At 40.8% G+C, this 12007-nt stretch overlaps 1 protein-coding gene across 2 annotated transcripts in view; it reads left to right on the forward strand.

Moving 5' to 3' along the window:
- Nucleotides 1-2369, forward strand: part of LOC131448067 (urotensin-2 receptor) — a 44921-nt gene extending 42552 nt beyond the window's left edge. For both annotated transcript variants that reach the window (XM_058620144.1, XM_058620145.1), the window contains exon 5: nt 313-2369. The gene's annotated coding sequence lies outside the window, so the exon portion shown is untranslated. The remainder of the gene's footprint in view (nt 1-312) is intronic.
- The last annotated feature ends 9638 nt before the right edge of the window (nt 2370-12007 follow it).

The raw sequence follows: 12007 nt of genomic DNA on the forward strand, positions 1-12007 counted from the left end.
AATCTGATTCTGATGAGTAATCCTGTTCACGGTGCTCACAAACTCACACGGCAGGGATTTATTTATTTTTTGAGTTTGGATTCGGTTGTTTGCGTGTGTTTGTGTGTGAAAATGTGTTTATGTAAATCAACAACAAAAAACACAGCAGTGAATGCTGTTCTACGCACACGGGCACTGATAACTACGTTTCTATTTATACCGACATGCTGTTTCCAATGACAACATGCTGTACAAACATTGTCGAGTGTGTGTGTGTAGGATTTAAAAGCACAGTATTAATAGCCACACTTCTGCCCTGTGTCTCCCTGATAGGTTTTGATACGAGAGCGGAGCCTGCGGGGGTAATAGGGAGATGAAATGAGACGCACAGTCGTGGACCCTGAATGCCTCATCACCTCCGCGAGGACAATGACGACAGAAGCTTCTTTTGCATTCGCAATTAAGCATCCATGGACTCGACGTGGTTGTACGAGCACCAGCGGGGGACTGCTCGAGGAGATGCTGTTCAAGACAATTTAAAAAAAAACACTTTCACATCAACTACAACAACAAAAAAGAAGACTCTTAACTTTTTATGCCTTCTCATATGTTTACCGTCTGTCCTCCTCAAGCTGCATTTGCGTCACCGACTTATTTACTGGTGATTGAGAGGAGATCCTTCCACAGTGGGAGCGAAGCAGCTGGTGGTGCAAGAGGTACTGATTCAACAGGGGTTTGATTTTAGAAAAAGAAAAAACGTCGTAAAACAAAAAGGAAAAATAAAACATTATTATAGTGCCGTAAAAATAACAAAAAAGAAAAACACATGGCAGATGAACTGGGCCTCTGTTGGGAGGAATATCTAAGAGTCGCAGGACTCTCATAGCTGTACAGTGTCGCGATAGACAGCAGCAGCTAGTTTGTTTAACTGAGCACAGGGATAGTGGGAAACATAGATTAGCCGTGTCTAAAGGTAACAAAATACATCTCACAGCACCTTTCATGGGGGACTCGCATGATGGTGATGTGATTTCTGCAGTATCTGTCATGGTTGGGTGCATTTATTTAAAAAAAAGTGTTGTCCGAGAACGTCGCTCGAATGGTGTGGTGTTTGAGCTAAATGTGCCACTCAGGCCTTGTCTAGACTGCAGCCCAAATCTGACCATACTAAAATTGTCGTCTCTAGTCTCTTCCACATGGATTTCTATACTTACAGACCAAATACTGGGGGCTTTTATTCTGAAAAAACCCCAAGATGCTTAATGTTGTATTTGTGTAGGAATGTCCCACGAAATTGAAGCGTTGTGTTCCGTCATCAGGCAAAAATAAAACACTCTGACTGACGGAGTGTGTAGTCAATGGAAGCTGATACATTGACTAAAGTCAATTGCACCCAGCGATACATCTTCTGCTTAAAAAGAAAACCTCATGTGGATTTTGTTACCTTTTTTCCCCCCTTATTACAGCCTTGAAGCTAAGCTAAATAGCTGCTAGTGTGCATCATATTTACAACACAGGCCTTTATTGATGTCAATCTTCTCATCTCAATGGCAAGAAAGTGACTTACTATTCCTTGAGGAATAGAGGAGATGCAACGACGAATCAGAAAACAGCAGTGATTTAAACAAATTAGTTTGAAAGGAACTGCAATTTCACTCTGGTGAAAACATGAAGCCAAACTAGTCTGCATATAGTAATCTGCCTGTATTTATTCTCATCATCCATCACGTGTAACAACACTTTTTTTTTTTTTGCAGTGCTGTTTTCTGTTCAAAATGCCGTCGCCATGCTCTCGACAACACCAAAATCATATTCATCAGTGCCAAAAGTTACTCCACATTGTATAAAGAAATATGAAAAAATGTCGCCTAGAACAACTGCTGTGCATCAAGCCGGCAGCAGAGAACAGTCTCATCTCCTGCTCACAGAAGCCTGAATGCTACAGTGTCCAGCTGCTCGGCGGAAATGATTTTTGCCCTTTTTTTTAGAAATAAAGAACAAACGCTGAAACATTTCCTCAACATCTTCATCGTGAACTGATTTACGTGGACTGAGGGTTGGAGTTTGCTTTATATATATATAACGACGTCAACGTCGCGCAAAAACAAAATGTCTCTTTGGCTCTGTGAAATCACTCGAGAATTTTGGTGAATGTTTTTGAATTAATTGTACAAAAAAAAAAACACTGTTTAAAATTTAATATATTGGTTGTGGAACAAATAAATAAATAATAAAATAAAAAAATAAAAAAAATGAAAAAATGACCATATAGATATGATAGCTGATGTATTTTGGTCTGTTTGCAGATATCTGAATGCCTTTTGCATGTCCGTAGTGTAACTTGATGCTCCTGTGCATTGCTATAAAGTTCTACAAGATCCCAACTAAACACTGAAAAAGCCTCGTGTGCCTTGTATTTGTCTTCTTCTTTTACCCCCCCCCCCCCCCCCCCAAGGCCTCAGCCGTCCTCCCCCTGCACGTTGATCATGTCCCGGCGTCAACCGTGGAACGCGGAAAACACGAGACACAAACAGTGAGAGCAGAGCTGCATGTACGATCAAGCTGTTACATCTCCATCGATTCAGCTCCCAACCACAGCAGCCGGACACGAGCCGCACACACTGAAGCAGCCGATGATTATTTAACCAGTCGATCCTCTGCAGAAATCTCATCGTCAGATTTAGTAGCTTTGAGCATTAAAAATGCAGAGAAAATCACACACACACCCCACCGTGTGATCTGAACAGGCTCAATAGCCATCACCTGCTGCCTTTTGTGTGTCGCTGAAGACACCGGAGAAATCAGCACCAGCTGAGCTAATACGTCTCGAGCGAGGGCTGGATTGATTGAGTCTCCCGCGTCATGAATAAACCAATTGATCACAGATAGAAACGTCTGTGAGCCAAAAAAAAAAAAAGTTGTTCTAATCCTCTTTGACTGAGCAGGTGCTTTTAAACACATGAGGCAGAACTGATTTTTCTACTCATTTATATCTGTACTGGAACCCATTTCTACTGTTCCAAAACACATGCAGGACGAGAAATGAGCTGCATATTCACAAAACGCCAGCAAGTCCCAAAACACCAGCAAGACTCAAAACACCAGCAAGTTCCAAAACACCAGCAAGACTCAAAACACCAGCAAGTCCCAAAACACCAGCAAGACTCAAAACACCAGCAAGTCCCAAAACACCAGCAAGACTCAAAACACCAGCAAGTCCCAAAACACCAGCAAGACTCAAAACACCAGCAAGTTCCAAAACACCAGCAAGACTCAAAACACCAGCAAGTCCCAAAACACCAGCAAGTCCCAAAACACCAGCAAGTCCCAAAACACCAGCAAGACTCAAAACACCAGCAAGTCCCAAAACACCAGCAAGACTCAAAACACCAGCAAGTCCCAAAACATTTGCGTTTGCCCCTCACGGCCGACAGAAACGATAACGGAAGTGCTCGGGTCTGTGGGAGCACTTTTCGTGCAGCTATGCGGTTGCTGGTGTTTTTGGGACTTGCTGGGGTTTTGGGACTTGCTAGCGTTTTGGGACTTGCCGGTGTTTTTGGGACTATGCAGCTCGTTCCTCCTCCTGCATGTGTTTTGCGTCGTTGCAGTGCGTTTGCCCCTGTCGGCCACCGTACATTCCTCATACTTTTAGAACAGTGACGTCTAAGTTTTGTCAAAGACTTTTTTATTACAAACAAAGAAGGGGGGAAAAAAGGAGAGTTTGAATTAAGGAGTCAGCATTTCTAACGATTATGTTCTTTTTTTCTTTATTAGTTTGAAAACAAAACGAAGAAGAAGATAAGTGAGACCAAAAGTTGCTACTATTGAAAATGTATGGCAACCATTTAAAGCAGAGGTCTGAAACTCAAATGACCCGGGGGCCACTGAGCATTAAAGACCCTGGTATACTCTCGACCTGGTTGGTATACAATACTCGCAGGGATCCCACTTTACCATCAGGTGGCGGTACAAGTCTGGATGCAGCGAATAGGACGCATTCCTACGAAAGAAGAAGAGAGCGATGCTACAGCTTGCGCGCTGTTCCAAAATCTAGGAATGATGGCGCAGGAAGTCTGGTCAGGAGGGGGCCAGTCAAGTGAGAAAAAGTCTCAACTTTTTGGGAAAAAGCAACTGTTCACTAATCGACAATATGAAAATGATGATTACCATAATCTGAGTCAAAACTCAAAATAATACACACAGAAATAATATAAGTGATGGGCCACAGGAAATCAACTGGAGGCCGCATGTGGCCCACGGGCTGCATGTTTGAGACCTCTGATTTAAAGTGAAATTGTTGTGAATACACCATAGAATAAAAGTTGTTTTTTAAGAGGATATTTAAAAGACGATGTCGCCTTCAGTGACAACCTTGGATTATGGAACACTATATGACATGAAGTAGTATGGAAATGACCACAAATATATATTAGTGTTATAATAATTTGTATTGTAAAGTTGTCAGTTGTGTTTAGGAGAAACACAAATTAATCACCATGAAAATGTCACCGCCGAATGTTCCCCTCCGGCTCAATTTGCTGAAATCATTTTGGACGGCTAGAGGTTGTAAAATAAAAACAAAGCTTGTTTTTATGCAGAACAAGGCGTGAACTTTAAAGGTGAGTAAAAGTCAAGGAGGTGGATATGCAATTAAGTGTGTATTCTCCCAGAGCTGTAGAAACACAGAGTTGAACATTTCAAACACTGATGTGGTTCATTTTTTAATTTATTTTTTTATTTTTTGGGGGGACAACTCCGGAAGAGTATTAAAGTAAAAAAAATTGAAAGAAAGAAAAAAACCCAGCATGGATTATGAGATTAAAGCAAAAGTCAGAATTCTGAGGAACCTAATAGCCCTTACAGCAATAAAAAAAAACTATACATATTTACTATTGCAGAGGCAGAGCCATCTGCTTCAATGCTTTGTATCTATGAAATCACAGGGAGGAGCAGACATGCATGTCGATGTGGTGATTCCTAATGAAAGCTGTTATGTGTAGATAATCCTGCTTTGTTGCATTAGTGTCTAAATCTAATGATTTTGCACAAAATCAGCATATCATGGGTTGTTTGTTTCTCTCTGACTGCACTTTTTCCCCACTGTCGTATAGCAACAGGTGCATTATATTACAGAGCAAACCTCGTGCGATGTATATCATGTACATTCTCATTCTCTCGTTGTCAGATCTCAGTGTCCTTAGGTTTTGACCTGCGAGACTCACTGGGTTCATGGTCGTGCAACACAAGAAGAAACCCCGCTCAGTGTAATCATTAAGACACGCGTTTGTCGCCACACGCATATCCTGCTGAGATGAAAATGAATGGCGTAGATTAGGTCACCCAGAGCGAGGAAGATTAAAAAGCGAAGATGGGGATTCAAAAACAACTGTCGAAGCATTAAATCTTCATTACCATAAGTGCAATGATGGTGGCGGCGACAGCGGGTGAGTGGTAGAGCAAATCGTCCCTCAACTGGAAGGTGGAGGGTTCAATCCTATGATTCTACTCCAAAAGTGTTACATAAACACAGACCATTTATTTACTATTTAAACGAGTGATCGAGACCATAAACACTTAAAGAAAATGTTAAATGTTATGGTATGAATCACAAGATATGAAGGTATAAATCAAGTTAGAAGTAGAGTTTTAATCAAATGTCAGAGACTACATCCACCAACAGTCCTTTTTACTTGTTGGAATACACTTAAAGAGCCCTTAAAAGGCAGGAATATACCTCACCCAGTTCTTTGTATGTGATTGCAGCTCTGGTCTCGGGGTTTCCACTATGACTGAGCGAGGAAATGCAATTAGAAATTGAGTAGAGCTCCATATTCAAGGAAGAACATGCAGCCAGAGAACTAACGCACAAGCTTTTTAATGAGTTTGGATACACAACATTGTCCCTGTGAGAAGAATGTTCCAGTTGTAATGGAAGTACTTTTTGCAGGTTCTCGTGTGCTCCTTCGGTCAAACTAAAGGTTTTTTGGTGGCATTTCCAAAAAATTTAAATAAAACTACCGACATTTTTAGAGTTCGCTCATTTACGTAGGGTACAAGTCGTCAAAATGGCTGACTTCCTGCTCAGCTGAGGCCATGGTTCATGGTTTGTTCGTCTTTGTCTATAACATCTTCCCACCATGTTTCAAGGGGTGCTATAGAGCCCTTGAGCAATGCATGGATGCCAAGAGTTTTTGTGCACGTTAATCCCCTCAGAAATTACAGCAAAGCCACGGATAATAACCGTGTTGCCCCCTGCCATTCATGCTCGGGCCCTAAAATTACACTATATGTATCAATATTAATTAATAATACTATTGCAGAATAAAATTTATACTATAGTATTTATATATACTGTATATAAATATGTATATATTACATAATATAAGTGTAACCCACAGTTCCATGTGTCATTGTTGTCAGTGATGTGATACCGTGTGTGGATGGATGGAGCACATAGACTTAGAAGCACAAACATCTGCCTGTAACCTACATTTCATTCAGCACCAGGACGACTTATTTGCCTCGACTTGATTCCCCCGCTTTCCCTTCACGCCGAAAAACCACGCGGCTTGCAAATCCGCTCTTTGTGTGCGCGCGGATTTAAAAAGGCACAAATGCACGAATGCTGTTTCGATACGATGAAGTGCAACGTTCCCCCCTGCCAAACCAAATGTAATAACTCATACGGAGAGCCGCGCAGCTCCAGCGAGCGCTTCCCTTTTTGTCACGCGGGCAAAACATGAGCAAAAACAGAAGAGAGCAGATGAATTTACAGCATGTAAGAGTGTTCTCAACTTCACCGCCACAAGTGCTGAGTGTTGCCTGTCTCCTTCCCGCTCTCTTGGCTGAGTGCACGCTCTCTTAACTGGCGTCCCCAAGGGATCCAGTGCTGATCAGCATTTCAGGACCATGCAAGCTCTGCAGGCCACTATACACTCCAGATGAAGAAAACAGCACAATATGAGACGACATTGCAATTTGGAAATATCGAGCATTATCGGGGGTTTTTTCAGGCTCAGTTAATTCATCTCCACCGGGGTTTCCACTATGACTGAGCGAGGAAATGCAATTAGGAATTGAGTAGAGCTCAAAATTCAAGGAAGAGCATGCAGCCAGAGAACTAACGAACAAGCTATTTAATGAGTTTGGATACACAACATTGTCCCTGTGAGAAGAATGTTCCAGTTGTACTTTTTGCAGGTTCTTGTGTGCTCCTTCAGTCAAACGGGCAATTAAAGTGGTTTAGATTGTTTTTTTTTAAAGTACTCGTTTCCCCACTTAAATGTGATATATATGTAGAATAAAAACACGGTAAACAAACAGTGACCTTTGGCGTTTAAAGTGATTACTGCTATCTCGTGTAAAAACACTGTTCAAAGAGGTTGCCAGATTTCCCTAAACGCAGAAATGAGACGCTGCACTTATGCACAAACATTAATGTCCTGCTGTTGACTGTTGTATTCTTACAAACACTGAACCTGTGTGGTTCATGTGTGTGTGTCAGCAACAGGAGGAGACAAGGTGACAATAATTAACAATTAATAAATCATACATGTTAATTATTCTTCTCCATCCATCTAGATTTAAACGTATCTCCACTATTCACCATCTCTGACGCATTTTTCCTCCGTCCACTGTCACCCAATACACACACATCCCACGGTGGCTTCTAGAAACCCAATTTTTAAGTAACTCCTCAGAAAAACAAAGTTAGTTTTCATGAAAAAGTGAAATATGTATGAGAATGAGACTAACACATAAATAAACTAGTAATACAACACTATACAGTCAACAGTGATGTTTTGAATAGAAGTAGTAAAATACTCTGCATAGTAGTAAATAATAGCAAATGGTAATAAAAAAATAATAAATATACAAAATGCTGACGATAACAAAACTGTATTACATTACAGATCATTTCAAATTTGACACGTCTGAACTCTGAACTGAATTTTTATTATTTAAATAAAGCAGCTTTAACCAAACTGTGCCATGTATCAATGATCTCAGCATTTAATCGAGGAGTATAATATTATTATATATTATTTCCAGCAAATCCTTAAAATCCTTAAATTGGATGTGTCACAGAGGTCATCAGTAGCTCGACATTCTCTGTGGGAGTCTCTTTCTTTCTTATCTAAAATTGTCTTATCTACTCACCTCAGTATATTAGACTGAGGAAATGTGGAGTTCCCAAAGGGACGGTCTTATCTCCTCTTTATTTAATTACGACACTGGCCACAGGCGAACAGTATCGCGTGGTCTCTGCATATTGTTTCCCCTTGGACAGCGCCAAAGACAATGATCAGTGACATAAAGAAAATACAATTCTAATTAGATCTGTCAAGTGGGTTGAGAATAGCCATTGTACCTGGTTATGAAAGATCACGGGGGGGAGGTGCAAGAACTTCATGAACATGAAACTTCAGCCAAAAGAAAGAGTTTGAAACATGGTGAAAATACATGGAAAACACACATTCACACTCGTATCTAAGTGAAATTCTTTTGACGGTGACACAACAGCATTGAGTCTATGAATGGAGTTTCTTTTTTTCTCTGTTGGCGCCGCAGCAGATATGGTTGCCTCGGTGACAAACCCATGCTGATGAAAACAAGGCGAAGCCTTTCTATCGTGGCCTTGTGAATGCAGGTTAGAGCAACGCACCATTCTGTTCATTACACATGACCCAGCTAACAATTTCTGGTTCCAAGAACGTTCTTTGAGCGTTACCTTTTGGTTGTGGGAAACTTCCCTGACGATTCCCCCCCAGGTTCTCCTGTAGTTGATATGGAAAATGCTCCTTATGTTAGTTTTTGGTTGCACATTTGGTTCCCAGAACGTTCCCCTAAAATGACTGTATTACAAGAACGAGTCACAACCTTCATACAACCTTTACAGAACATTATCTTTTGGTTCCTAGAACGTTCCTGTAACCAATTTTGTCTCCACCGTCATAAATATGTCTATACGAGCTGGAGATTCACTTATGTGGGCTTAAAGTGCGAACAGAGACAAACTGGTATTGTACTTAGCAAAAGGTTCATAGCAACTGAAATACTGGCCACACGGTGGAGTACTCCGGCTTCCTCCAACAGTCTAAAAACATGCAGAGGTTAATTGGACACTCACTAAATTGACGATATGTGAGGGGATTGTCTCCAGCTCCCTGGGACCCTCATGCGGAGGATAAAGCGTAGACAATTAATGAAAATCTTCTAACACACAATTGTTACAAATAACATATAGCAGTTTATGTTGTTTTCTGTAAAAAAAAAAAAAATTTTTAAAAAACACCAAGGGAATATATGTGCAATAAATTGATGCATTGATTTACAATATATGTAAATCAATGCAGAGTTTTTACACAATAAACAACATAGGTGCTGTTTCTGACAGTTAGAATACTGATCTAATAGAATAATTCAACAGCTGTGGGAAATCATTTGCCTCTAAGGAAAACCAATCTAGAGAGAGAAGAAACTTGAGATGATAATTCTCTTCTGAATATAAAACGTCTATTAAATTATTTAGCCCGTGGATAAAATTAGTTTAGTTTACTGTGCAGGTTTGTTTCTCTCGGCAAAGCTACCTACACTGCATATATGTATATATATACAGTACTTATAATTAAAGCAGTGATGTAAATAAATAATGCATTTCACCCCATGAATTCTATGGGCAAAATAGAAATGACTAGGGTTAGGTCACACTTTCCACACCCACTTACATCCATGCAGAACCTATCCAGATGACTGTAGACACACCTGCAGGTCATACCGTGCAGGTCATACCGTGCAGATCATAACTTAATGAGGTCATAGGAAAAAAAAGTAGATAATAGATACAGAATCAAAACTTCCAGTTAAGTTAAGCGGGACCAAAACAACACAGGAACCATGGTCACAACACTTAATGTCTCCCGGACATTACAGTGTATAGGGTACGTTTGCATTTTTGCATTTGTTTCATGTGGCATTTTAATATTTGGATTATAAAATAGTGCTACTGTGTGTTGTAAAATGAAAAAGTCAAATACTGCCACCTCAGCAGTTGGACTTAAACCCCCTGAGTTAGCAAACAGCATACAAAGATATCGACTTGATTTGTGTGATTCAGCATTTGCTTCAACAAAACCTCATTTCTTAAATAAAATGGAATTTCCATCTATTACATAACAATTGCCTTTGGGCGACATCTCTGTTTGAGGAACAGTTACAGTAATGATACATATTGTACACGTGAAAGTATTGTGATTTTAGTAGACCTGTCCAAAGGCTTATAAGCAGAGACCTCTTATTAACGTCTTCATTCCTAATAATATTAAAACATAACTTGGGATGGTTTTCTCTGGGATTAAATATGGAGTCCTGGAAAGATCCTTCCTCAGAGGAATAACATCCTGTTCACCTTGGAGTAACTCTGAGTGCACATGTAATTACAAGGACACAACAGAGCATGAGCAGTGAAGTGAGGATTCTCATGAGCTCTTGAAGTCATATCTTCCCTTTCATCTACAGAGCCTTCAGGGGAGGGGTCAGATCCAGCATCACTCAATTTAAAGTGGAAATCGGGAGTATTGGACAGGTGTTGGTGTGAGCTGCTGGAAATATGTGTGACTCCAGAGGGAGAGTGATAAATAATCTCATGTAACCCACGCTGACATGAGCGAGGGCTGAGTTGGAGTGGGAGAGGGTGTTGCACACAGACGTCTGCAGCCTGCTAATCATCTGCTCCAGGCTACATTAGCTGCTTCTGCTGCATCACAAGTGAAGCAGTGCCTCACTGTCGAGGCCGCCTTTTCAGAATCAAAGAGTTTGTAGGCTCCTCCGACAAATACATCCTTTGATTCACCTGGACCTGGAACATACCTTATAATTTTACTATGGTAGCCCAAGGGAAAGGTTCCAAACATGTAACGTTTGGGGCCAGTTATATTATTCCGAATGTACAAAACTGAACTGTTCTACTCTGTGGAAACACGGGTAATTTGACATTTCAGTACGAGGCTACTACTCTAGTTGTGTAGCTGGTCTAATTTTAGGTGCAGCCTTTGTGGACAAAGGTGGGTGCTTTTTGTGAACTACATCCTCTGAAGGAGGCAACCCCTTAAATGAGAGACGACAATGTTTTGACATGGTAGGTTGATGCTGATGATAACCACAGTTCCACCAATTATTACAAGGAGGGAGCACAGATGAACCAAAACACTGTCCTAATTAGCGAGGGAAAAGGTCAAAAAACCTGGGAGTGAAGCTCGCATTAGCAGTATTAGGCTGTGTTCTTTCACCTCTCCGTTTTATCATGTAGATCCTCCCAACAGGGCAGCTGCTGTCTCTTCTCCAGGGTCATGGCTCTGCCCTGTCGTCATTGGCGCGACGGGAACTTTCTCGACTTAAATGTCACCAAAACAAACGGAGGTGATCACTGACTCATTGAAAAACAGCAACAAGCTCAAATCCAGCGTTATACGTGGTGAGAAAGTCCAATTTGTGGAGACTTATGGAGACAAATATCTGGATCCGCGCTCGATTCTCAGTGTAGTTCAACATAAACACAACAGACAACAAAGAATCCACTTGATGTGGAAACTGAACTCTTATAGTGTTTCCAAAATGAATTTATGTAGCTTTCATTATTCTTTTATTGAAAGTCTTTTAACCCTTTTTTCTTTTATCTGTTGGTTTAATGGGCTTTCTGTGAAAGACAAGAACAGCCTGGACAGCATGGATTATCTGATAAGATTATTGGAGTCCAGTTGAAGGACTTGAGTTCAAAGCAATCTTGCTTTAATGCCCTCAGGCCGACGATACCGTCACGTACTCCTGCTATCAGGGTGCATGCTTGTTGTCGTCTGATCATACACTGAGCTGCTTCACGCACAGCTTGAATGTTGTAATGTTGCTGTGTCATGATTATGAATGCAGTTATTATTAATTTATTATTGCATTTTGATTTTATGGCTGGGAACTGGTAAGTGCGAGTCAACCACGATGCTACTGCTTGTGGAACACTGCTTTTCAAATGCAT

This window comes from Solea solea, chromosome 21 (genome assembly GCF_958295425.1).
Source record: "Solea solea chromosome 21, fSolSol10.1, whole genome shotgun sequence".
In the NCBI taxonomy this organism is placed as follows: domain Eukaryota; kingdom Metazoa; phylum Chordata; class Actinopteri; order Pleuronectiformes; family Soleidae; genus Solea; species Solea solea.